The 27,987-nt window shown below is 39.4% G+C and overlaps 1 protein-coding gene across 7 annotated transcripts in view; it reads right to left on the bottom strand.

The window, feature by feature from the left end:
- SERPINB7 (serpin family B member 7) overlaps positions 1–27,267 on the bottom strand; it is a 59,345-nt gene extending 32,078 nt beyond the window's left edge. For 4 of the 7 annotated variants that reach the window (XM_060173997.1, XM_060173993.1, XM_060173995.1 and 1 more), the window contains exons 1-2: positions 27,127–27,267; positions 26,749–26,944 (exon numbers count right to left, since the gene is read on the bottom strand). The gene's annotated coding sequence lies outside the window, so the exon portion shown is untranslated. The other 3 variants (XM_007523901.2, XM_060173998.1, XM_060174001.1) reach the window with 3 other exon arrangements.
- Between the last annotated feature and the right edge of the window lie 720 nt (positions 27,268–27,987).

Genomic DNA, 27,987 nt, shown 5'->3' with positions numbered 1-27,987 from the left:
TTACATGTTGTGGTTCAACTGACATTTTTTAACGTGGAAAGGGGTGCTTTTCAAACTCAGTCACTGAATACTGATCACTATGTGTTCCTTTCTCTTCCCCCAGTCGTGGAATGTAATGAGAACAACACAGAACCTCATCTTCCAGGACACATATTTCAGAGTGTCTAAATGGAAGTGATGTGGAGGACAGTCACTGCAGCCCTGAAAGGCAAAGGAAACCCAGGTCTAGAGAGAGAACAGGGGGAGAAATTGTTTCCATAGCTCGCACTCTTAGGCTTGAGGGAGGAGGGTAAGCTGAGTCATTCAGGAGTACAGTGGTTCTGAATTTACCCTCATAATATTCCTATGGGCCAACGTCTCTTCTTTTCAACGTCTCTTCTTTTAATGCTGCCGTGAATTATTCTGACTGTGAAATTCCCTAAGGTAAACACCCTCTCAGACAACAGATACATTTTTAACATTTTGAACAAGCAGAGAGATAACTACCTCACTCAGAAGAATACATTAGTTATAGAAATACTGAGCATTAAGCATGCAACAAAATTATTTTTAAAAAAAAAAAGCAAACCAGCCATAATCTCGTCCTTCTTCCCCAACACTCACTGTGCCTTCACTGTCCTCTCTACTTCCAGTCTCTCTCTGCTAGAGTTCTCTGCTTTGCTGCAATACACCACACCCAGTCTAGGTTTCACTCTGTATTTTTCCTCTCTTCTGGTGTCTTAAGTTCCACTTCTAAGTAAAGTCATCTAGTATTCACCCTTCTCTTATTTCACTTGAACGTGCAGAGTGGTGGAGAAGGACTTTAGTGATGGAGGTGGTGTACAGACACCCCGAGGGGAAATAAAAAACTGTACTCATGTGCCAACAAGTATCCACAATAAAATGATTTCTTAAACAAATTTAAAGAAAATCACAGTTAATAACTCTAGAGAAAACAAAGATTACTCAATGAAATGCATATTACACTGCACTCAGTTTGAACAGTGGTCTCTGATATTAATGATGTAAATTAATTAATTAAGGTGAATTACAAGGTACTGAGTGAAGCAAGACACGATCTATCTCTATAGGGAATTATAAGGAGATGATAGGGATGAGGCAGGAAAAGGGCATCAAAGAGACACATGGTCCGTCCATAATAATAAAATCTATAAACAGTCTCTTAAAGGAAAAAAAAATTCATGGACCTAAGCAGTGTCCTCTCTCCTTCTCTCTCTCTCACGCACACACACACACACACACACACACACACACACACACACACACACACACACACAGAGAGACACTTTTTAAAAATAAGCTAACGTAAAATGCAAAACGAGCAACATGTTATTGAAATGTCTGGAAAAGAAACAAGAAGCAACATTGACAGTGTTGATCGGGAGATAAGTCTACACCTGTGACGCCCTCACCACCATCACTCATATGTCAAAGAAATACTTTAAAAGTCAAGTAGCTGGGAGTTTCTGTTTCTGTTGGATAAGGAGCAGAGTGGGAGGGGAGGAGGAGATGGCTGCTTCACATGCTGGCTTTTCTGTCTCATTTTAACTGTTCACTGTTTAGATCTGTTACAAAGTAAATGAATAGATAGCTCTCAGGTTAAAGACCCAGTTTGACAGCTCTATTGTGAGTCCTTGAACAAGTCATTTAATTTCTCCAAGTCCCTATTTTATTCTCTATAAAGTAAGCAGTCAGGTCACTTATCTGTAGATTTGTATTTTCATTAAAATGTATGTGTATGCGCTGGGGAGATAGACAGTGGTTGTCTTTGCACACGGTGGCACGTTCACTCCACAAGGTGCACAACTGCTTAACTCCACTGAAAATATTCTATTAAATTCAATCATCAGAATGGCACTTGATAGTGGTCCAGGGGGTGATGCAGTGGATAAAGCATTGGATTCTCAGTCATAAGGTCCTGAGTTCAATCCTCAGCAGCACATGTACCAGAGGGATGTCTGGTTCTTGCTCTCTTATCTTTCAAATAAATAAAATAAAATAAAATAAAATAAAATAAAATAAAATAAAATAAAGAATGGCACTTGATACACAGTAGATCCACAGTCATTTTAACTCCCTCTACCTGTCTTCTCCCCCCACTTGGCCTTCTGGAAATGTATCCTATACTATTAGCAGGCAACACAAGACACCAGGTCACTTCAGTCACCTTTTCAATTGCCACACTGGGAAATGAACCAGGGGCCTAGGTATATGTACTACTTCATAGGAGCCTCCCTGAACTAATTTTCTGTTTCATTTTGGGGCTTGACAGCAGATCCCCCAACATGACATGGCATGCGTTCTACCGGGCGTTCTGTCTCCTGCTCACTTCAGCCATCTTTCCGTCATGTTTTACCTGCTGACATCAGAAGTCTTAACTGCTCTCATGCCTCTGAGTCAAATAGTAAAGCACCTTCTTCCTATTGATGTTTTTATTTTCCTTACTGATTTTATGTTTGTCCACAAAGCTGTAAGATGTTGGGAATATGGCTCCACCCTTCTCTATTTATACTTGCACCCTAGTGGACCCACCGTCACAATTCCAGTGTCAACTCATTATCCATATCATTCCCTACGGGATTTTATTTTAGTGAGAATCAAGAGGGGACTTGAGGATACTGAAGAGCCAGAGTGAAAGCTCACTGCTAAACAACATCAAGAAGAGAAGCTGACAGCATGGAGGCGGTGTGGGAGGAATAACCAAGGTGATAAGCAAGTCCCAGGGCATTGGAACTTTTCCAGTTTTGTCTTCAATGTCCCATATCGTGGAGGCTCTAGTGGGACGTTGCCCAGACACACACTCTCCTAATTGGTCTGGTAGCCCCCAAAACTGTTCTCCACACTAGAATGTGGTCATTGAATTCTCTCTCTCTCTCTCTCTCCCCTTCCCTCCCTCCTTCCCTCCCTCCCTCAGCACTGATGGTGGTGCAGGAGATTGGAGCCTCAAAAATGAGAATCTATTTGCTTAACCATTATGTTATCTACCCCTGCCCATTGAATTTTCATCATTTTAAGAGACAAAATATCACTGACAACCAAACAGTGCTTCCATCTTCTCAATAAAACCTCCAACCACCAGGCAAAGGACAGGACACCTTTCCAGTTAGAAAGCAAGTGAGAGGGGGTCGGGTGGTGGCGCAGTGGGTTACGCGCATGCAGCGAAAAGCACAAGGACAGCTGTGGGGATCCCGATTCGAGCCCCTGGCTCCCCACCTGCAGGGGTGAAGCAGGTCTGCAGGTGTCTATCTTTCTCTCCCCCTCTCTTTCTTCCCCTCCTCTCTCCTTTCCTATCCAACAACGATGACATCAACAACAATAAAAACAAGGGCAACAAAGAAGGAAATAAACAAATATTTTTTTTTAAAAAAGGAGTATCAAAATTTCTTTCCATGTTCTCTTTGTTGACCCATGGGTATATATCAAGTCTGCTTTTCTGGATCCAAGTTATATTTCATAATTTTACATGTCAAACAAAAATATAAACAGAAGTTGAGAAAGAAGAACAGGAAGGGAAACTCAAAGCAGATTGGAGGAGGGCACCAAAGTAAAAATCTCTGGAGGGAGGGATGGGTAAATGTTCAGCTTCATAGGGAAGGGGAAGACACAGACCTTTGATGGTGGGAATGGTATTAATATACACTCCTGTTAACTTACAGTCTTACAAATAACTATTTAATTAATATGAGGGGTAATGTACTGAATGTCTCAAACTAATAAAAAAATTTAAGGCAAGGGTTGATAGCGTAATGGTTATGCAAAGAGACTCCTGAGGCTCCAAAGTCCCAGGTTCAATCCCCTGCACCTCCATAAGCCAGAGCTAAACAGAGCTCTGGTAAATAAATAAATAAATAAATAAACAAATGGGAGTCGGCAGTAGCGCAGCGGGTTAAATAAGCACACGTGGCACAAAGCACAAGGACCAGCATAAGGTTCCCGGTTCCCCCGGCTCCCCACTTACAGGGGCATCACTTCACAGGGGGTGAAGCAGGTCTGCAGGTGTCTATCTTTCTCTCCCCCCTCTATCTTCCCCTCCTCTCTCCATTTCTCTCAGTCCTCTAGCAACAACGACATCAATAACAGCAATAAGAGCTACAACAACAACAACAAAAAGACAACAAGGGCAAAAAAAGGAAAATAAATAAATATTTTAAAAAGTTAAAAAAATAAATAAATTTTAAATACAAATAGGGTATTGGAGATATCTCATTGGATGAAACATGCATCTAGCTATACATGAGGTCCTAGGTTCAAGTCTCATCACAGCATGGGTATATCAGCAAAGTTTCACTGAGTCTAAGGTATTTCTTCTCTCTTTATGCCTCTCTCTGTTTCTATTTCTCTCTCATTGAAATATTATTTTATTTTTATTAGTGATTTAATATTGATTTATAAAACTGTAAAAGGTATAATTGTAATAGGGGTATAATTCCATAGAGTTCCCACCACCAGAGCTCTGTGTCCCATCCCTCCATTGCAAAATTGCCTACTGATAATTCCTCTTGGAGTATGAACCAAAATTCCTTATAGGGTGCAGAAGGAAAGAGTTCTGGATTCTGTAATTGTTTCTCCGCTGGACATAGTCATAGGCAGGTCCATACCCCCTCTAGCCTGTGAAACAGGATTTATAAAAATGGACCAAAGAGACTACTCAGACTACTTGTATCAAGCACATACAAGGCCCTGTTTCATTCACTTTTGGTTCATTAAAAATATCAATAATGAGAAATAAAATACCTCAGAGATAATATCTCGGCGCATTGTATATAACTGAAAGTTGACTTACATTGGAAGCAAGGTTTTTCAGGGACGATAGGCTGGAATAATGAGCAGGGGACAAACACAGAGGTAATGCTGTGAATGGAATGGGAGGTTGGTAAGCAGTGTCCCCTCCAGAGGCACCAATCTAAGGTAGCAGCACAGGCTATCTCCACAAGAGGATAATCCTTCCAGAGGAAGACTCTGGGGAGGCTACAGGCCTGTATGTGCCATCACTGCCCCTGTGCATCTTCCTAGAGACTCAGTGGGGAGCTTACCCCTCACTTGCTGCCGGTGGGAACAAGAGCCCCTTATTCTAACTTGCTGCAGGTGCATCCCACTAGCATTGATACACTCCAGCAGCTATGAGAACCACATCTCTTTTTCCAAAGTGAAAGACTCTATCCTCATTCGCAGAAGCCCTGCACAAACCACATAAGCCCTTGATATCTCCCACACACACTTGGAAAAATTCACAAAGAATCAGCAAGGTGGCAGACCAACCCTCTAAGGAAGCAAAGCAGACATTTCTAAATGGGACTTTTAACTCTAAATCTTAGAATCAGGTTCTAAAGATTTCCTACAGGTGCAGTCTACACCCTACCCAAGCATCTGCCTGTTGCTATACAGACCCAGCTTATGGGATAGTTCCCTCTGACTCAGAACAAGTATTGTCCTGAAGGAAGCTTATATGCATTTATTCTGTGGACTGGGTTTCAAAATCCTATCTGACTAAAGAAATCATTGTGGAGTTCATTTGGTTTATGTGTGAATCAGATTGGACCATGGTAATTTGCCCATCTCTGTCCTTCAGAATGCCAGTGGTTTCAGTGTGCTCAGTCAAATGAATATCGGTGTGCTCAGTCAAATGAATATCAGGCTCAGCCACACTTATTAGCCTATCTCAACACATATCAGACCCTCTCTGGTAAGGAATATCACTAGACTAAATTAAGACAGTAGAGATTCTGTCAGTGCACACAATTTCATTGTCGAGTGTGTGTGTGTGTGTGTGTGTGTGTGTGTGTGAGTGTGCGGGTGCGCGCGCGCGTGTGTGTGTGTGTGTGTGTGTGATCAGTCTTATTGTGGCTTCTTGTAGTCAGGTTCCTCCCAACCTCATGCTATATAAAGGGATTTGGCATAAAACCTAAAACGGATTAATGTGATGATTTCATGATCTGTTGAACTCAAGAGTCCAAGTCCCATGTTAGGTGGTTTCTTCTCTTTGCACTCTTCATACTTCATCACCTCCCTGCCTTCCTCCATCAGGTCCTCTTCCTCCCTGTTTTCTTGAGCTGGAAATTTTCCAGAGTCATATCTGTCAGGTCAGTAACTTCATCTGGCTTCTCTTGATGCTTCCCTGAACTCAGAAGCTTCAGATAGGAGCAGCAATTCAGGTGTTGGTTCATTCTTGTCACCCAGCCAGTTCCTTCTCCACCCTTCTGATCTAGCAGTGGAAAACCACATAAGCACCACCCAGACCCTCCCTATTATTACCATATTAGAGTTCACTGAAGAGGATTTGCCCCTTGATAAGTAGTCAGTCAGATGGGAGTAATGGGGCATAGCTCACCCAGCAGCATACACACTTTGTCATGTATGAGGACCTGAGTTCAAGCCCCAGCCACTACATGGGTGCACCATGCAAAGGAGGGAGCTACAGACACTAAAGCCGTGCAGCTGTACTCCTCCTCAACTTCTCCCTCACGATGTACCAAAGAGAGAGAGAGAGAAAGGAGAGCAAGGCGTCATTTCCACTGAGAGTGGTGAAATCATACAGGCAATGAAAACCCTGATGAAAAAAAAAAAGAAAAAGAAAGAAAGGTGTTCATGTGTAAGGACAGGTAGGTTCAGATAAATCGGCCACTAACATCATTGCCATCTGAACATGCCACACAGGGTCATGCTTTCCAGTCTAGCTCCTTCTAGAATCTCTCCTTCTCCTAAAGGACTGGCAAACTTGCCTCTTCTCTCAGGATGATTCCCAAAGCTTAGTTAACCTTTACCCAAAAAGAGATCCTGGAATAAAAAGAATCATTATCTTACAGCTACTCTTCAGTTTAGTCTTGTGTTACCTCTTTTACAAGAAGAAGGGAATCCTGTGAAGCGACTCCCCTGCTGGTAGGGAGCCGGGGGCTAGAACCGGGATGCTTACACTGGTCCTTGTGCTTTGCATCACCTGCGTTTAACTTGCTGTGCTACCATCGACTCCCTGAGCATTGATTTTATGAAAGGCTACTTTATTGAATTTATTGATGATTTTCCATACTTTTTCTGGTAGAGTTTTTGGGGTCTTCTAGGTATAAAAATATATCATCTTCAAATAATCATAATCTACCTTCACCTTTTCCGATCTGAATTCCTTTGCTGTCTCTTTGTTGCCTTATTGCAATGTTTGCAATGGCAAATATAACTATTGTTAACAGAGTTCACTTTATGCCAGGTCCTGCGACAAGTTCTCTATAACCTATTTGATAATTAGTTACTAGAACTCATTTGAGCTTCCTGGTAATTCTATTCTTATTCTCATTTCACAGATGAAGCACCTTAAGCTTGGGCCCAAGTTCACACAGTCAACAAGGGACAAAGATTTGATCTCCTGTAATGTGGTGTCAAGTCTACATTTTATGACTAACCCTTAACTTCCCAGCTGTTTGATTAAAGTTGAGCATTCTCTTAACCATTCTTCTAAGATCTTACTTATAAGTACTCAACAGAGATGTTGCTTCACATACCTTTTCCAGACCATGTCATCTAAACAATACTTCTGACTGATGTTTAACCATCAGGCCACATATATAACAGATTCTTCTGTCTTCATTTATGCACCATTATACCCATAGATATCTGTGCATAGGCATTTTCCTTTTTCTTTTCTTTCTTTTGGAAAATATATTTTTTAAACTTAATTTATTTAATTGTATAGGACAGAGAGAAACTAAAGAAGGAAAAGGGATGGAGAAGCAAAGACAGAGATGCCTGTAGCACTGCTTTGCCACTCATGAAGCATCCCCCCTCCAACTCCCTGGGACTTGAGCCAGGTTTTTATACGTAGTAACACATGCACTCAACTAAGTGTACCACTGCCTAGCCCCCATAGGCATTTTTCTGATAAGGTTTCTTGCCTCAATAAAGTTACGATGTTCTGCAGGAGCTGGACCATGATATGACCCAAGTTCACCTGTATTTTCTCTACAATACCACTGAAATTCCTATCCTTAACATTGGTGATGAAGACTTTTTAAAAATATGTATCTTTTATTTATTTTCCCTTTTGTTGCCCTTGGTTTTATTGTTGTTGTAGTTATTACTGTTGTTGTTGCTGTCATTGTTGTTGGATAGGACAGAGAGAAATGGAGAGAGGAGGGGAAGACAGAGAGGAGAAGAGAAAGATAGACACCTGCAGACCTGCTTCACTGCCTGTGAAGCGACTCCCCTGCAGGTGTGGAGCCAGGGGCTCGAACCGGGATCCTTAAGCCAGTCCTTGTGCTTTGCACCACATGCGCTGAACCCGCTGTGCTACCGCCCAACTCCCAAAAATAAGCACTTTTTAAATACTATTTTCTTTTGTCTGCAATCAGAGTTATTGTTGGGGCTTGGTGCCAGCACTACAAATCTACCATTCCTGGTGGCCATATTTCCTTCTTATTTATTTATCAGAGAGATACAGAGAGAAATAGAGAGGGAAAGGAAAAGGTAAAGAGGAAGAGAGACACTTGCAGCCATGCTCCACCACTTGCAAAATGTTCTCCCTATGGTTGGAGGCCAGGGACTTGAACCTGGGTTCTTGAGCATTATGACAGGTGTATTCAATCAGATGAGCCATTAGTTGGCCCCTTGATGAAAGCTTCATGAGAAGTATATCCTCCAGCTATTATCTTCAAGTAGATTTCTAGCCTTAACTTCTCTTTAATGACACATGCAAAGTACATTTTAAAAGTCTACATTCTCAATAGAAAGCAGGAAATAAAGCAAATTAGTCTTTCTCTGCACTAAATCACAGGTGTTTTACATACCTAGGGAGTCCTTTGTGAGTAAGCGGAGGAAACCCCAGTGTCTGGCTTGGAAGTGAATGGTTTACAACACAATTGTCTACACATGGGCTCCATTTCCCAGATCCACATCATGAGTGTCTGCAACACATTCTCACCACCAACCTAGAACTCCAACCCTCTTCTAAGCTCCCCTCTTCTGCTCCTTCCCCCAGAGTTCCTTGATTTGGTGCAGTCCAAGTCTCACCTGGTGTTCTCCCTTTCTGAATCTGTCTCCAGAGGAGTTTCAGCTAAGTGTATAGTCAGCTTGCATTCCTCCCTCCCTTCTTGACTCATCCCACACAACATTTTTCCTTCAGGTTCTGAGCAAGGTGATGCCAAGACTAGGATTCTTCACCATGTATAGTGTAATACCTGGCAGTAAATCTAGTATTCATAGGTGTCATTGGGTAAATGAAAGACCTAGAGTAAAATGAATGTGATGACAGAAAGACAAGCAAGTCAGAGGACAAAGGAGGAAGTAACTAATTGAAATGGGATGGGTTCTTTAATAGGTTACAAGCGAGAAACCATTTTATCTAAACTATGGGAAATGAAGAAGATTAAGTATCCCAGGGAGAGAGAAGGAAATGAGTAAAGCGTTCTGAGAAGCAAGGCACACAGAAAATTTAGGGAATAGCCCGCAGTACCTGATCAGGGAGCATAATGGTTGTAGACTCCTTAGAATCTGCTTCTGGGACGGTTGATGGTGTCGTTGACAAAGAGAAGTTGACAGGAATTATCATGACAGAGAAATAAGAATTTGTTCTGAACAGGATATGTTGAATTTGCAATATTATGGGATGTTCACGTAGTAAAATGTTAGAAAATTCAGGTCTGATAGGGAAAAATTGTGATATAGATATTAATTTTGAGAGAAATTGACATGTAAGTGATAATTAAAAGCATAGGTGCAATTCCCAGACAAAGACTATAGAACAAGAAGAGAAACTCATTGGGAAAACCCCTGGGTGGGAAATTACTGCACTTCAATCTAATATGAATCTAAAGTACAACAGAGACAGAAATAACAGCAACTGACTGTGACTAGAAATTAAATGTTAGCAAAGGAACTAAGTGGCATGTTTACATGACTTTTCTGAAATAGTAGCTGAAAGGTCAAGAGGAAGGCAAAGGAAATGAGTGGTTGGGTGTTGAACTATAATTGCAAGTGAGGTAAAGTCAGATTTAGTGTTATTGTGAGTATATTTGAAATGGATGGCCATAAAGACCTGTTTAGCCTTAACACAGGAAAGAGAGAATATGCCCTTCTACACAATTTCCCTTGTATAGATTGTTTTAAGACCATAGATAATACGGGCCTGGTCCTCCCTACCCCCAATTCACACCTGTGGTGAGCTTGGTGAGCCTGTTTAACTATAAGATTGTGAATTTTTTTTAATTTTTTTAATTTATTTATTATTGGCTAGAGGTAGAGATAAATTGAGAGGTGGGGAGAAGAGAGAGGGAGAGAGACAGAGAGATGCCTGCAGCTCTATTTCACCACTGGTGAAGCTTTTTTCTCCCTGGTAGTGTGTGGGCCACCACCTGGCCCCTAAGACTGTGGGTATCACTAAGTTGGAAGACAAGATGTTATTGAGGATGCTTTATGGAAATGTTTATTACACAAAAATCAGTATGCTGTGATTGAGGTAGAGGTCAAAATATTAAAAAAGGACCATTTTTCTAAAGACAGTAAGGTCCAAGTGTGGTCAGAGGGAAGAACCGGGAGGGGGCTACATATTAGATGATACACCAAAGTAGGTGTTCAAGTCAGGGATAAGTTGGAAGAAAAAGCAAAACCTAGAAGCCAGACCTTCTACCTTCTGCATCCCACAATGACCTTGAGTCCATATTCCCAGAGGGTTAAAGAATAGGAAAGCTATCAGAGGAGGGGATGGGATATGGAGGTCTGGTGGTGAGAATTGTGCAAAGTTGTACCCCTCTTATCCTATGGTTTTGTCAATGTTTCCTTTTTATAAATAAAAAAATTTTTAAAAAGAAAGAAAAACCAAGGAACAGCTGCCAAAATCCTCATGAATTCTGAAGGACTAACAGAATAGTCACGGCAGAGGGGCATGACCAGATTTGAAAAGACAGGATTAGTATAGGTAGTTAGAGCTCCAACGGAGGAAGGTCATTAAAGGTCGAATTTGGTTGTTCTGTTTTTGTTGCTGAAGCCTTGTGCCTACCATACCTCCACGGCTCCCAGAATAGCACAGGGCACCACAGCACCATTTCCTCACGGAGCCTCCCTGTGTGCCCCGGATGATGCTCCTATGTGCTTCCAGGGGCCCGAACCCACTTTGAAAAACAATGAATCCACCTTACATCATTTTTGTCTTTTTTTAAGTAACACCAGTCTAAGAAGCAATGACTAAAAGACATGAAGAAAAGCAATTATAAGATGTTATTTAAGAGAAATGTGCTGCTTGCCTTAAAGTAGACTAAGGTATTATCTAGAAGTTGAAGTCATTTATATTCCATAGCTTTTTTGTGTGTGTGTACTTTCTTTATCTAAACTGCAGACATAGAAATTTTGATAGGTGCTGTGTGTATCATGTCTAAGCCTTCTGATTGTTCTAAGTTAACTCTTTAAATAAAATCATGTCACAACAAGTCCTGTGGCTATATGGCAGATTGTGTCATGGCTAATCCATTCTCAGTGTTTTGCATGATTGGTCTATTTTTGTTTTTGTGGATATTCCTGTTATTTTCTCTGAAAATAGCACAGAAGAATTCAATTAGTCTACATCTTTAACTCACATGTGAATATTTAGCCTATTTTCTCCTCCTCCATTTTCTTTCTATTTATCTTTTACTTTTCAAATGAATAATCTTCACTTTCACTATCTAGTAAACACTACAGTATACATAGTATTAGACTTCAATGAATGAAATCATTGGGATGTCTATGACTTCTCATCAGAACTCCAAATACCAGACATCTTACTGATTTCTAGTTAAATGTGGTAAAGTATTTTATCATATAGTATCCTCAACAAGGTAATATTGGATCACTAATACTACTTAGTAATAAACTTTCCTATTTGAACCCTTCTGTGATTATGACTGAGACATGGAGATCTCCCAAATAAAATTCAGTTCTAATATCTTTTTTTCCAACCTTTCTTCTTGTTTTCATTTAACTTCTTTTCCACTTGTGTTAGTGAATTTTACTGAATTATCATTGAATTATAACATTATACAGGTTTCAGCTACACAGCTTGAAAAGTCAATATAGACTGTTTGGAGGTCTGACGGTGGCACATCTGGTTAAGCACATATAGTGCTGAACACAAGGACAATTTCAAGGATCCGGATTCAAGATCCTGTCTCCCCTCCTGCGGGAAGGATGCTTAACAAGTGGTGAAGCAGGCCTGCAGAGGTTTATCTTTCCCTCTTCTTCTTTATATCCTCCTCCTCTCTCAATTTCTCTCTGTCCTAGCCAATAAAAAAATGGAAAAAGGAAAAAAAAAAAAGTGCCACCAGGAGCAATGGATTCATAGTGCCAGCATTGAGCCCTGGAGGAAAAAAATAAAAAATAAAAAAGACTGTTTTCAAATAAATAAATACACGTAGCCCACAGACATATAAAAAAGTGCTCCAACTCACTTGTCATTAGAGAAATGCAAATAAAAACCACTTTGAGTCTCCACCTTCCTCCAGTGAGAGTGACCTACATCAACAAAACAAGAAATAGTGTTGGTGAGAATGTGAAGGAACTGAAACACTTATGCAGTTGGTGAGAATTCGACCTGGTGCAATTCCTATATAAAACAGTAGAAAAGAGTCTTCAGATAAATAAAAATGGAAATATCTATTTTCCAGCAATTCTATTCCTACATATCTATCCAAAGGACGTTAAATCACTAATTGAAAAGGATATATGCCCTTCTCTATTCATAGCTGTGTTTTTCACAATAGCCAAGGGGTAGAGGCAATCTAAATGCCCATAAAGAGACGTCTGGGCAAAGAAATTATGGGACACAAACTCAGTGGAGTACTACACTACAAGTTCAAAAGATGATTTTCTGTCCTTTTGGAGCAATTGGGTAAAAGTAGAAGTGATTGCACTTAGTGAAGACAGGAGGTAAAAGAAAACCAATTCATGATTTCATTCATTTGTGGAATATAGGGGATTGAAACATAGGCTTGCAAAAAAAAAAAAAAAGTATTGTCTCCAAGATTTTTGTGAACTATGGTTGTTATTCTTGGGAAGTAGGGAGAAACAAACTGGAGTAAAGTGTGTGGTGTTATTAAACCATACTCCTAGGGGGCCTGGCAATGGCATACCTGGTTAAGCAGACATATCACAGGGTGTAAGGACCCAGGTCCAAACCCCAGATCCCCACCTGCAGGGGGAAAGCTTCAGGAGTGGTGAAGCAGTGTTGCAGGTGTCTCTCTGTCTGTCTGTGTCTCTATCTTTCTCCCTCTCTCTGTCTCCCCTCTCCCTTTCAACTTCTCTCTGTCTATATCCAATAATATATAAATAAATAAATATACCAAAAAATTAAAACTATACCTTTAAAGAAGAAACTATATTCCTATAATCTTTGAATTGTATACCATCATTAAATGACTAATAATTTTTTAAAATACTGTTCAGAGTCACTCATGAATGTTGGTTCAAAAATTCTAAACAAAAATATTAGTAGATTTATTGCATAAGGGTAAATTTAGTTCAACAGCAAGAACATCATTATTGGGCTGGGATAGATAACATAATGGTTATGCAAAAAGATTCTCATGCCCGAGGCTCCAAAATCCCATGTTCACTCCCCTGCACCACCATAAGCCAGAACTGAACAGTGCTCTGATAAAAAAAAAACAAACAGATGATTGGTTTCCGGAGATGGGGCTATGAAGCAGCAGCAGCTGTGTTTCTCTCCTCTCCTCTCCCTGCTCAAATAGGAATACCAAAGGAGATCATCTGGAACCACAACAAGACAGGACTAGAATGACTTCAGGAACACAACAAATCACCACTGAGTACAAATACGTGTGGCTCATGGACAGAGTGGAGCCTATGGAGAGATTAAAAGTCTGGTAACAGTCCGAAAATTTACCCGTTGAGATACCAGCTCAGGTCTGTTTCACCAACAAGGGATTAGCTGAAGGGAGGAGAGGACTCCCCTAAGACTCAACAAATAGAACTGTGAATCTCCATTGCTACTGCTTTCAGAAGATGGAGCAGCAGGGAGGAGGCCCTGTGCTGACAACAGGGGACAGAGAACTAACCAGGAAACTCAGGAGAAGATCTATACCTTGATGGCTGTGAGAGTCTCTTCATAACCACTGGATTATCTCTGAGCCACCCTGCTTTATCTCTTGGTTAGGAGTGAGGGATTAAGATAAGAATCCTACTTATAGGTAAAAAGCCCATAGGCTCCCATAGCCTACAGTAGAAAAAGAACAAGAGAGGTTTTTAAACCACTGTGTTCCAACTCAGGGATTAAAATAATATTGAAACAACTGACAATTTCCACAACTGTGAACCTTTTAATTACCCTACTTAGACACAAGTCAATCCAGGCAAGAGTGATCAGTAATTTGAAAAGTACTGAGAGAGGGACCTCATAACATACTATATAGAATGGTTAAACTAACAAGAAGAAATATTGGAGAAATGAACGAGGATTAGAGTCCAGCTAAAAGCCCCCAAAAGGTTGAAGCACAAAATAATGATGTCAACATCCAAACACTGGTTAAGGAAATAATCACAGGAGTGAGTTAAGAGTTGTAAACAATTGTCATCAGAAATGCAGAAACAACAAATGAGACTCTGGAAGAAAACACTAATTATCTCAAGGTTATTAGCGAGCTGAAAGCTGAAATAGCTGAGCTAAGAACACAACTAGCTGAACAAGCTAAAACAGTATCAGAACAGGGTCACAAAATAGATGAACTCCAGAAGTAGAAGGGAGAAAGAATAGAATAAATGAGGTGAAGATAGAATTAGCAAGATCAAGGACGAATTAGAGAAAACTAAAAAAGAGATCTCAAAAGAAGATGAAGAGATACTGAAAACAATAACAGAGACATATGGGATGACTTCAAAGGAAATAATATATGCATTATTGGCTTACCAGAGGAATAAAGAGAGGGAAGGGAAGAAAGCATTCTTCAAGACATAATAGCTGAGAACTTCTCTAGTCTAGGCAGCATAAAAGACATAAAGGTTCAAGAAGCCCGGAGGGTCCCAAATAGAATTAACCCAGACTTAAAGACACCAAGACACATCATATTTAAAATGGAAAGGAATGAGGGTAAAAAAAGGATCCTGAAGGGGGCAAGAGAAAAACAGAGTCACCTACAGAGGAGAGGAAAACCCATAAGATTAGAAGAAGACTTCTCCAAATAAACACTACAGGCCAGAAGAGAATGGCAAGATATCTATCGTATGCTTAATGAGAAAGGCTTTCAGTCAAGACTACTGTATCCTTCTAGACTGTCATTCAGACTAGATGGAGGCATAAAAACCTTCTCAGACAAGCAACAGTTGAAAGAATCAACTATCAACAATACTTCCCTGAAAGAAGTTCTAAAAGGTCTCCTATAAACAGTCAGACCACCATAAATAGGCCATATATCAGAACACTCTAAAATGCTACAAGAATGGTGTTAAAATATCTTCAATCTTTGACAAAGGTTGCCCAGACTGTTAAACAGGGAAATCAGAGTCTCTTCAACAATAGTGTTGGAAAAAAACTGGGTTGAAACATGCAGAAGAATGAAACTGAACCACTATATTTCACAAAATACAAAAGTAAATTCCAAGTGGATCAAGACTTGGATGTTAGACCAGAGACTATCAAATACTTAGAGGATAATATTGGCAGAACTCTTTTCTGTATAACTTTTAAACACATCTTCAGTGAAACAAATCCAATTACAAAGAATACTAAGGCAAGCATAAACCTATGGGACTACACCAAATTTAAAAGCTTCTGCACAGCAAAAGAAAACACTACCTAAAACAAGAGATCCCTCATAGAGTAGAAGAAGATCTTTCATGCCATACATCAGACAAGAGGCTAATAACCAAAATATATAAAGAACTTGCCAACATCAATAACAAGAAAACAAATAACTCCATCCAAAATGGGGAGAGGACATGGACAGAAGATTCAGCACAGAAGAGATCCAAAATGCAGAGAAACACATGAAAAAATGCTCTAAGTCTTTGACTGTCAGAGAAATGCAAATAAAGACAACAATGAGATACCATTTCACTCCTGTGAAAATGTCATACATCTGAATGAGATTTACAAATTTGGGAGAGAGTTTAAATACATAATAGTGGAATAATAGATTTAGTAGTAGTAGTAGTAGTAGTAGTAGTAGTAGTAGTAGTAATAGTAGTAGTACATATTTTCACTTCATACCAACAAATTATAGAATACAACAAAATATGGTTACTAAGGTATTGAATTTAAGATCAGAAAGGTACTTCCAAATCTGAGAGTAGTAAAAGAGGATATATATATATATATATTTACATAACATTTAAAATAGGATTGATTAGGAAGCGTTGCTGATAGGCAGTGTTAGTTATGTACCTGCAGAGGTAAATGTAAATGGGGATTCTCTACCTTCCACTCAGTTTTGTGGTGAATAAGTCTGTTAAATAAAATGTGTGTGTCTCTCTGTGTGTGAATTATCTGTTCATGTTTTCTATATATTTCCATCAAATTTTGTCCCTTGTGCTTCATGGTTAAAGTTCTGTGTTAGAATTACCAGTCTTTGTATGATAGTGGTATGATGTTATTTGTCTCCAGTTTCAATTGTTATTTGATATGAACAAGTTTTACTTCTTATTCTGTCAGATTTATCAAAACTTTCATTTGATGTCTTAAAAGCTTACTACAAAGAGAAGTAGTAGGAGTGCAGATGAGTTTTCATGTGTGTGTTTAAAGTTTTAAATTATCAATGGGTATTTTCATTAATTATATCAACAACTAACTAACACTGCCTATCAGCAACGCTCCCCACTAGAATACACTCACATTCTGCCAGTATACAATGACACATCATTTTCATCCAAAGTCCATAGTTTACATTAGAATAATTCTTGCTATAATATATTTTACAGGATTAGACAAATGCATGAATTGTATGCTCAAGTATAGCATCACTGGAAGCCTTTTCTTTTTTTTTTTTTTTTGCTTTTTTAATTTATTTTTTATTTAAGAAAGGATAAATTAACAAAACCATAGGGTAGGAGGGGTACAACTTCACACAATTCCCACCACCCAATCTCCATATCCCACCCCCTCTCCTGATATCTTTCCCATTCTCTAGCCCTCTGTGAGCATGGACCCAGGGTCATTGAGGGTTGCAGAAGGTGGAAGGTCTGGCTTCTGTAATTGCTTCCCCGCTGAACATGGGTGTTGACTGGTAGGTCCATACCCCAGTCTGCCTCTCTCTTTCCCTAGTAGGGTGGGTCTCTGGGGAAGCCTTCTCACTGCTCTTAAAATCTTTGAACTCCACATACTCTTCCCGCTTCCTAATCAATCCTATTTTAAATGTTATGTAAATATATATATCCTCTTTTACTACTCTCAGATTTGGAAGTATCTTTCTGATCTCAAATTCAATACCTTAGTAACCATATTTTGTTGTATTCTATAATTTTTGGTATGAAGTGAAAATATTTAATACTACTACTACTAATAATAATAATAATAAATCTATTATTCCACTATTATGTATTTAAACTCTCTCCCAAATTTGTAAATCTCATTCAACACAAATTAAATTTAAATTATGTTACTGATTATATCTAAGATAAATTCTGTACTATTCGTTTGTTCATTTATGCTTTCTTAGTTAAGTACTATTTGATATATAGTTAATGTACAATAAATTAATATAAAAAGGAATTTATTTAATGAGAAGCTAGTTCAATTCTGGGAAGGCTGAATTCTTCAAAATAGATCCTCATTTTCAAATTATTCTGAACTATTATATTTTTAATATTTTTAATCAGAGAACTACTCAGCTCTGGTTCATGGTGTTATAGAGTATTGAACCTGGGACTTATGGAGCAACAGGTATGAGAGCCTCTTTGCATAACTATTATGATATCTACCCCTGCCCTAAACTATTATATTTTCACTCATTAAAATTTTTCCACAGGAATTCCAGATTTATTTTTTTAAAAAAAAACTCTACTGCAGAATAAAATGAAATTAATACCTGTTGTCCGAAAACAAAAAATATGGAGTCACATGATAAAACTGAGAAGTTGACTGATCTTTCTTTTATAAATAATGAAATCAAAACATCATTTTAAAAATAGATATGCACAGGGGCCAGGCAATGCACACCTGATTGAGAGCACTTATCACAATGTGCAAGGAGCTGTGTTCAAGCCCCAAGTTCCCACCTGCAAGAGAAAGCTTTGCATGCAATGAAACAATATTGCAGGTCTGTCTGTCTATCTATCTATCTATCTATCTATCTATATTCCCCTCTTCTCTCTCAACTTCTGTTTCTATCCAAAATAAATAAATAAAATATTTAAAAATATATATGTACCTATCTACTGAATCATGTTTTCCTCATTGAAAATAGACTTGGTGCTCTAAGACAACTCTCCCCTCCCCCCACACACAGAAGACACTGCCATCTACCACCACTCCTGTAGACCAGCAGTAAGATTCTCAGAACTTCCGATAATAGTCTCCTGAAAGAAGCAGGACATAGAAATGAATAGAAAAAGCCAGTACTCAAACACGCAGAGACCTGACTTACATCAAAAAAGAATCAGACCATTTAGTCATCCAATGTTTACTTGAATATGAATCAGGCCGACAGACAACCAATTTGGCATTGAAGTTCCCAAACACAGAGTAATTTGGGTGTGAGCTACGGAAGAGTACAGTGGTAGACATCATAAATTAGCTAGTCAAATTATTGCTGCCTCCACATTATTCTACTACAGATAGTTGCAGGACTGTTATTGAGAAAATTCTGACAAACTTATCAGATCAGAATAGTCTAAGTCTTGGAAGAATTATTTTCTTTTACCTTCGAGGTTGTGCTAGTTTCACTCTTGGACCTGCCTTCCATTTAGTTCATGCTATTTAAATGGCATGCAGAGTTTCTGTTTTCCTAACTCGAGAAATACTACACAATTGTAATCATATTGTCATGCAACTTTTTATACTGACCCATTTAGAATCGCAGGTCAAACAAGTTCTTTTCTGGATTCCTTGGCCTGGAATTCACTCCCAAGTTGTGGAATTCTCAAAGATTGGCATGGTGAGAGGTTTGGATGTAAGTCATCAAAAACCAGTTCTTAGTTTAACAAAATAATTCATTAAGTATATGTTCAAGGCATCATCTTTAATAAAGAAAGGTAGTCACAGTATACTTTGCCCAATGACCAATTTTATCTACCTCCCTAAATCCAAAGCCAAATTCAAGAAACTGCTGAGAGATATAACTGACCTGTGTTATGGTTCCTTTGCCCTTAATCTGCTTCTCTGACCTTCTGTTATTTAAATTGCTCTTCCTGAGACCCTCAGTGGCTCACCCAACTAGTTGAGTACACGTATTACTATGCACAAGGACCCAGGTTAGAGACTCTGTTCCCCACCAGCAGGGGGGAAGCTTTATGAGTGGTAAAAGAGGTCTGTATATATAGAGATATATTTCTCTCTCCTGCACCACCCACTCCACTCTCAATTTCTCTCTGTCCTATAAAATAAAATAGAAAGGAAAAAAAATGAAAAAATGGTCACCGGGAGTGGTGGATTCACAAAGAAGACTAAAGCAAATCTTTTACTAACTATAGTCCACTCAATTACAAAGTGATAGAAACCGGTTAACACTAGTCTGTAGTAGCTGGACCACATCTCTGGGATTTTTTTGTTTATTTGTTTATTACTTTTGTTTTTGTTTGAGTGTTTGTATGTCTTTCTCATGTAATCTGAAAATAATGCCCTACCTTAAGCAAACCTCCTCTACTTCTTAATTCACAATCATCTTTTTACATTACAGAAATGAAGACGATTGAATGTTTCATTTAACCGTCCTTTTGTATGTATAGAACTCTGTGGTCAAAAACATGATCATTAGAAATAATGTATCCGTTGACAGAATGTGCTGACCAATGTATGGAATCATGTCTTCACATTAAGTGATTTCTCCTCAAGGAGCCAAGCAGTAGCGCAGTGGTTTAAGCATACATGCTTATTGTGTCACCCATGTTAGGGGTCCCGTTTCTCTTCCCACTCCCATTCCAGAAGACATCACCCATCAAAATCATTTCCCAAACCACCCAACACTAAGGACTCTCAGTTTTCTATTTATAGACCTACGTTCTTTGTAGACTTCTGCATTTCACAAACATGAAATTTCTCACTCTAAAGTCGCCGGTATGATGTTTCTTCCAAATGTTTCCTTTCTGACCTTTGCCATCTCATCTCATCTCTGGAATGCCCAGCATCCCAGTAGTTCAAGTATGAAATATGACAGCGATCTTTAACTTTTCTGTTCCCCCCTTCGCACTTTCCATACCAATGATTATCAATTCCTCTTTCAAAATATATCTCAAGTTTATCCACTTTTCATCACAAACCTCTTTAGTCTAAACCAATAGCTCTTCCATTTCCCATTGCTCTCATTTCTTCCACTCTTGCCCTCTACAATCTGTTCCCTAAAATCATCCAGGATAATCTTATGGATCATGTTACTTCCCTGCTGAGACCTAAAGATTTTCTAGGTTTGGGTTGTTGCTTCAAATCCCTGCATAATCCCTACTACTCACTCTGCTTTTCCAAACTGCTTGCCTCATTCTTGTAGAGGTTGAATTGAATATCCATCCCATCCCCAATATATGTAACATTTAATTTCCAATGTATGTAAACATAACCTTAATTAGAAATAGTGCAAGTGTAGGTTTAATTAAAGATATTGAGATAATGTTGTCCTGAATTGTACAAGTGCACCTGAAGTCAATAGCTAATGTTCTCATAAGATGTTTAAAAATGGGGTTTTCAGGCATATACTCATTTTAAAATTATTTTTAAATTATATCTGATTTCACAGAGACACAGGGAAGAAGATGTAAATTGAAATTATACAGAAAGAAGTATAAATTCATAAGAACCTAGAAAAAAATTTTTTAAAAAAATGGTGGCCTTGCTGGCCCTGATTGCAGAATCCTGATCCTCAGAAGTTAGAAGGGAACATTTGTGTTGTTTGTCAATTTGTCACAGCAGTCCTAGTCCTCTGTTACAGTACCTAAGCTCCAGTAGTTGGGTGGTAGCACAGCGGTTAAGTGCACATGGCACAAAGCACAAGGACTTGTGTAAGGATCCCAGTTCAAGCTCCGGCTCCCCACCTGCAGGGGAGTCACTTCCCAAGTGGTGAAGCAAGTCTGCAAATGTTAATCTTTCTCTCCCCCCTCTGTCTTCCCCTCCTCTCTCCATTTCTCTCTGTCCTATCCAACAACAACAACAATAATAACTACAACAATAAAACAACAAGGGCAACAAAATAAAATAAATAAATAAATATTTAAAAAAAAACACCTAAGCTCCAGTCTAATGTCCTTACACTTAGTCACATGCCAACCAACTGCTTTCTCCTCAGAGACTGTATACAGGTTTCCACCATTAGCTGTGGACATCAGAAAAACCAGATAAAGTCACTTTTTCCAAGAGGCTCCTCCAGAACTTCCTAGGTTCAAGGTCCTTACCTCCAGCATGTACAAGTCTATCATGGGGTGTGTGTGTGTGTGTGTGTGTGTGTGTGTGTGTGTGTGTTGACTGGCTCTCCTTCAAATGGCACATTCCACAAAACCATTCTCTGTATTCACCATATTGCTACAATAATCTCTAATCTTGCAGACACCAAAAAATGTTCTCTAACAAAGAAAATCACACAGATATAGGAAAATAAGGCAATTTCTCCTGATTGGTGGCTTCTCTGAAAAATGGCTGGAATTCATCTACCAGATCAGAGTCAAATGATAACTGCATATTAAATAAATAATCACTATTAAAATAGTAAACACATTATAATCCATAGATAATTAGTCCAATTAAATCAACATGATTTGGAATGAAAAGGGAAATGCTTCCTCCTGGACATTTGATCTGCTGGAGAATAAAACTAATTGTTAGCAGGCACAATCTGTGACATGGACTGGCAGAGACAGCAGAGAAAACCATGCCAGGGAACACCATGCAAATCCAGTTCTTGACACATACAAGTTTTCACGAATGTGCCTGAAGCTAGAATCCGCAAAATGTATAATCTCATTACCTTTCAGTCTGAACGCTTATCTAGGAGGCCAGAGTCTCCTAGCACTGATACACACAGCAATCTATAAATCAAATTCAGAAATAGTGGTGTGTCTTGGCTGAGGTCCAAATCAAGATATAAAGGGACTGTCACAAGAGATATTTTAAAGAAGTGTCACAATCTTATTTCAGAGGAAAATTCCAAGGACATTTGTGCATTGTACCAAAAGTCAAAGAAAAGTATTAGCAATAATAGAACACACTTTCGTAAGTTTGCCCATTCAAATCCTTCATAAATGACTTTTTCTTTGTTTAATCAGCAACTTCATTCACCCATTCACAGATTCAACTCATTTTCAATGAGGGTTTAGCAAGTGTTGGACCTTGTACCATTCCAGAGGCATACAGAGGTAAGACTCAACTCTTATTTATTTTTAAACTCTTATTTATTTTTCAACTCTTATTTATTTTAGTGAGAAATGTAGAGGTGGAGAGACTAGAGCACTACTCAACTCTGGCTTATGGTGTTGCAGGAGACTGAACTTCAGACCTCAAGCATGAACGTCTTTTGCAGAATCATTATGCTGTCTCCCCAGCCCCAAAGGAGATCAATTAGGATCAATTTCAATGTGCATGAGGAGTGTTATTTAAAGGATCAGAAAATAAAATTCAGAGAACATTTATGTGTCTGCGGTTTGGTGTGGTGTGGTGTGGTGTGGTGTGGTGTGGTGTGGTGTGGTGTGGTGTGGTGTGGTGTGGTGTGGTTGATGCAGTGTGATGTTTGACCAAAGTTCCACTCAACTCTGGCTATTTGTAGCACCAGGAATTAAACTTGGAACCTCTTGCACACAAATCCTGCATGCTACTGTTAAATTTTCTCACCAGCTTCAAGTATCTCTTAATGCTATTTGATCCATGGTGGATGACATATTGGATAATAGTCCCAGTAGACAATGCCATTTAGCCTAGGTGTATAGACATGTGGAGCGATATAGGTACACACTACAACATTTACTCTACTAATGAAATCAACTAACAGGTGGATCAGAAGATTCCCTGGTTGTTCAGAGATACCTGGCTATTCTATATCAAGTAGAAGCTATTTATAAGATAAACCTGGGCCTATATGGTAAATTGGAATCTGTCACATCTAGAGGGGAATACAGTAGTCCTTCTGTTACTAATGAAGCAAATGGTTAAAGGTGAATGAAAAGATACAGTGGAGGATGAAATGGAATAAGGATAAAGAAAGGATCCTGAAGGCTGCAAGAGAAAAACAAAGAGTCACTTACAGAGGAAACCCATAAGATTAGCAGCAGACTTCTCTACACAAACTCTAAGGTCAGAAGAGAATGGCAAGAAAAAAAAGAAAGAACAGAAAAGATACAATGGGAGAAAAAGGAAAAAAAATACCTCTTGAAACTGAAAAGAAGCCAGAATTTTAAAATAATCCACTGCAGGAGAAAATATTGTATGACCAGAAAGCCATGTCCCTAGGTCCCTATGTTTCTGTGTGAAGGGGAGTAAATTTTTTCCCAGCAGTTGATTCTGATGGTTTGGACACATAAGTGTCAGGTGTCAGATTACCTCAGACGGTGTTTTACAAAATGCAGATTTCAGTTTACTGGAGAAAATAAAAGTTATTAATTAGGAAGTGGTGCCAGCATTTTATTTATTTTAATTACAACTAATGATTTAGCAGTAGTTCACAAAATTCTAAGGTTTTAGGGGTTTAGTTTCACACTCACACATATTGTGTATTAATCGCACACAGGACCCTCCTCCAAAATTCTATGCCCCAGACTCTGATAAAAGAATAGCATAGTTCCCACAACATCTAAGAGACAATTTGGACACTATTTTTCAAGTATTTACTATTTATGGGGCCAGGCAGTGGACCAGGTTAAGCAGTCACATAACATTGTTCAAGGACCCAGGCTCATGCCCCTGGTCCCCACCTCCAGGGAGAAGCTTCACAAGTGATGAAATAGAACTGCAAGTATCTCTCTTCCTCTCTATCTCCTCTTCCCCTCTCAATTTGTCTCTGGTCAATAATAAATAAATTAAAATATTTTTAAAATAAATATTTATTATTTTGAATGTGATATTTATGTTGGGGTGGGAGAGAGAGAAGAGAGAGAAGCATTCTGGCATATATGGTCAAGAATGGAGCATAGAACCAGAAGCTTATGATAAGTTTTCTTTCACATATTTTATAGTTACAGGTCTTACATCCAAGTTTGCCAGAGACACCAAAGGCCCTAAGTTTGATCCTTGGCAACACCATATGCCATAAGTGGGAAGTACTCTGGTCTCCATGTCTACCTCATTCTCACATTCACAATAATGAATAATTCCTAAAACAGAAAGTAGGACTTTGGGGGACAAGAAGGCATTCTTGTCTTTCTGTAAAGCACATGTCTTTCTGCACCTGAAGTTCTGGGTGTGATACCCAGCACCCCATGAGCCAACCATGGAAAGCATTAGTGCAACTTCATGGAGGTGGATCAGTACTTTGATGTCTCTCTCCATTTCTTTGTTTCTACTTCTCTTTCTTTTGTTCTTTCTAAGCATGTGGATTTTTAAAATATTTTATTTGTTTTTATTTTATTGCATAGAGACAGAAAGAAGTTGATAAAGGAAAGGGAGATATAAAGGGGAAAAGATACCTGCAGCACTACCCCACCACTTATGAAGCTTTCTCCCTACAAGTGGGAAGGTTTTGCAAAAGAATTATCTATATATGAAACTCTGGGTTTAGTCACCAGAGACATAGAAGTGGGAGGAGAGAGGAGGCTAGGGGAAAGGGAGAAGACATTTTGCCAAAGCAAGGAGTGAAATTGTGGCATATTCATTCTTGTTGAGAAGGCAAGTCTCTGGGAGAGAGAAGACCATTTTCTTTTAAACTTCACATTTCTTAATTTTCACTTTTATTTATTTATTTTTTACATCTTATAGCTTGGAAATCCAGATAATAAGAGAATCTGATGAGACCCAAGAGAATTAGTTCCCAACACTATTGCCCAAGCAGTTCTCTGTTCACAGTTGATAACTCAATTTCTTTTTTCTTTTTGTTTTTTTCAATTAATTTTTTTATAAAATGGAAACACTGACAAGACCATAGGATAAGAGGAGTATAATTTCCACTACCAGAGCTGCATATTCCATCCCCTCCCCTGATAGTTTTCCTATTCTTTATCCCTCTGGGAGTATGGACCCATGGTCATTATGGGGTGCAGAAGGTAGAAGGTCTGGCTTCTGTAATTGCTTCCCCACTGAACATGGGCATTGACAGGGTGATCCATACTCCCAGCCTGTCTCTCTCTTTCCCTAGTGGGGAAGGGCTTTGGAGAAACAGAGCTCCAGGACACATTGGTGGGGTCATCTGTCCAGGGAAGTCTAGTTGGCATCCTGCTAGCATCTGAAACCAGGTGGTTGTTACAGCCTTTAGGTTCATTATTAATCAACAATTTCATAGCTTTATATGCTAACTCTTTTTCAGCCACCAGGAAGGAAGCTTCTGTGCTCTCACACTCTCTCTCTCTCTCTCTACTTCTGTCTCTTTCTCCATGTGTGTGCGCGCGTGCGTGTGTGTGTGTGTGTGGGTGTGTGTCTATCTTTAAAAAATAAAAGAAAAAAGACAGGAACTTAGACTACAATGTGAGAAGTAGTGGCCAGAGATATGTAAAAAGTACTTTGGGGAAAAAGGTGTTTCTGAAGACTCTCAAAAGATGATGTTCAGGGCTGGATCGTTGTACACATGATTGAGCACACATGTTATCATGTGCAAAGACCCAGGTTTAATCCCCTGTTTCCATCTATAGTGGGAAAGCTTCATGAGCAGTGAGGAAGGAGTCGGGTGTCCCTCTTCCTCCCTTTTCAGCTCTCCCTTGCCTATCAATTTCCCTCCGCCCTGTCAAATTAAAAATGTAAACGGAATAAAAGAAGAGATAAGACCATGTACATGCCTATTCGATTATTAGTCAGTCAACCTCATATTTACTCAGCTTTGTTCTATCACCTCAGGGATAGAGAATCCTAGCGCAAACATTAAATATCTTCTGGGTATAGTTTACAACATTTGGAACTTGCTTTTGGTAGTTATATCTCACAAAAGATCAAGAATAAAGCTGATGTTTCTGGGCCAGGTTGTGGCACACCTGATGAATTACACACATTGCAGTGCACAGGGACTCAGGTTCAAGTCCCTGGTCTCCACCTACAGGGAGAACACCTCACAATGAAACAAGGCTGCAGGTGTCTGTCTCTTTCCCCCTCTACCTCCCCCTTCCTTCTCAATTTCTCTCTGTTTCTATCCAATAAAAGCTATTAAAAAATAAATACATATGATGCTTTAAAATTTTGATTTCCCTGCATCCAATATGTTGACCATTATTTTCACTGCTACTGTCTATTCTCACCCTAACCTCACAAATTCTCTACACGGCAGCCCTATAAAAAAATAGAGCTTGGATACAGTTGATTAGGATGCCTTCAGGGAAATTGGGAGACATAGTCTTGCAAAATAGAGATGCCTGACTTTCTCACCTCCTGAATCCCAGATGTTAGAGAAGCTGTAATTTTGAAGGCAGACTCATGCTCAGCACAGACACATTCTCAGACTCCAGGAATTCCCCATCCATTTCAGTGAGCCTGAAGACACTTAGACGCCTAGAATAGCCATACTTAGGAGGGACACTTACCTCTTCCCACTGCAGCTCTGCAGCCTCACAGCTGGCCTCCAGTTGTAAGACTCCTCACTCCTCCCATGTGCAGCCTCTGCTAAGGCTAGGAAAAATTCCCCAGACTTCCCCATTGGCTCAATCCCAATGGGAGAGGCTGGTGACAGAAACAGCAATTGCAGCAATGAATGAAAGGCCCTCCCATTTCCAAATGGCACTAAATGAAAAATCAAAGAAGGGGACATCAAGAAGGGCTTGATTAGTCAGTGAAGGTACATGGCATCTCTCTGCTCAATAGGAAGCAAAGAGCAATGCCATGGTGTCTGATATCCATCCAACTTTGTAGTCTTAAACAAGTAAACAGAAAAAACTCTAGAAACACGGCAACCTGGAGATTACCCTTTTCACATTCTCCTCTAAAACATGGTCACCAGAACATAAAGCAGGTTCTATGTTGAGAGTTGGGGGAAAGGAACAAATTGAAACAGAGACAAGGTACAGACATGGGGGGGGGGGGTATCCAGATGATGGTGCACCTGATTAAACGCACAAGCTACAGTGCTCAAAGAACCTGGATTCAAGCCCCTGCTGGTCCCCACCTGGAAGGGAGAGAGCTTCAGTAGTAGTGAAGTAGAGCTGCAGGTATCTCTCTATCTCTCTCCCTCTCTATACTCCCCTCCCCTCTCAAGTTCTTTTTGTCTCTATTCAATAATAAATAACTACTTAAAGAGAGAGACAGACAGACAGACAGAGGCAGAGTGTAGAGGGTATATAACTTAGACAATCTTATCTTTTATCCAGGACTAAGGCAAAATACCTAGGTTTTATCCATTCCCATGGCTGTCATTAGCTAGGGTTCAAATAGTTTCTCTAAAAGATGAAGTGACTCAAGTCCCAGATATCATGATAAGCTTTCAACATCTGGGTGGGTTTTGTCAATAGCAGATGGCAATATGCACCTCTGGAGCAATGCAGACAGGCTGCATATGCAAGAGAGACCTTAGGTTCTGAACCCCATGATGAGCTACCTCATGTAAGAAGTAATCTGTGGCCCACCAACATCCATGTCCAGCAGGGAATCAATTACAGAAGACAGAATTCCCACCTTCTGCACCCCAAAAAGAATTTTGTCCCATACTCCAGAGGGGGGAAATGATAGGGAGAGATAACCAGTGGGCTGTGAACCCTCATTCCACTGGTACCTGAAACAGGAAACTCCGTTTTTATATCATCAATGAAAGGGAAGCAAATATGGAAAAC

The sequence above is a fragment of the Erinaceus europaeus genome, chromosome 15 (assembly GCF_950295315.1).
Source record: "Erinaceus europaeus chromosome 15, mEriEur2.1, whole genome shotgun sequence".
Taxonomy (NCBI): Eukaryota; Metazoa; Chordata; class Mammalia; order Eulipotyphla; family Erinaceidae; genus Erinaceus; species Erinaceus europaeus.
Note: the sequence above shows the minus strand (reverse complement) of the source record. Positions and strands in the feature narration are given on the sequence as shown.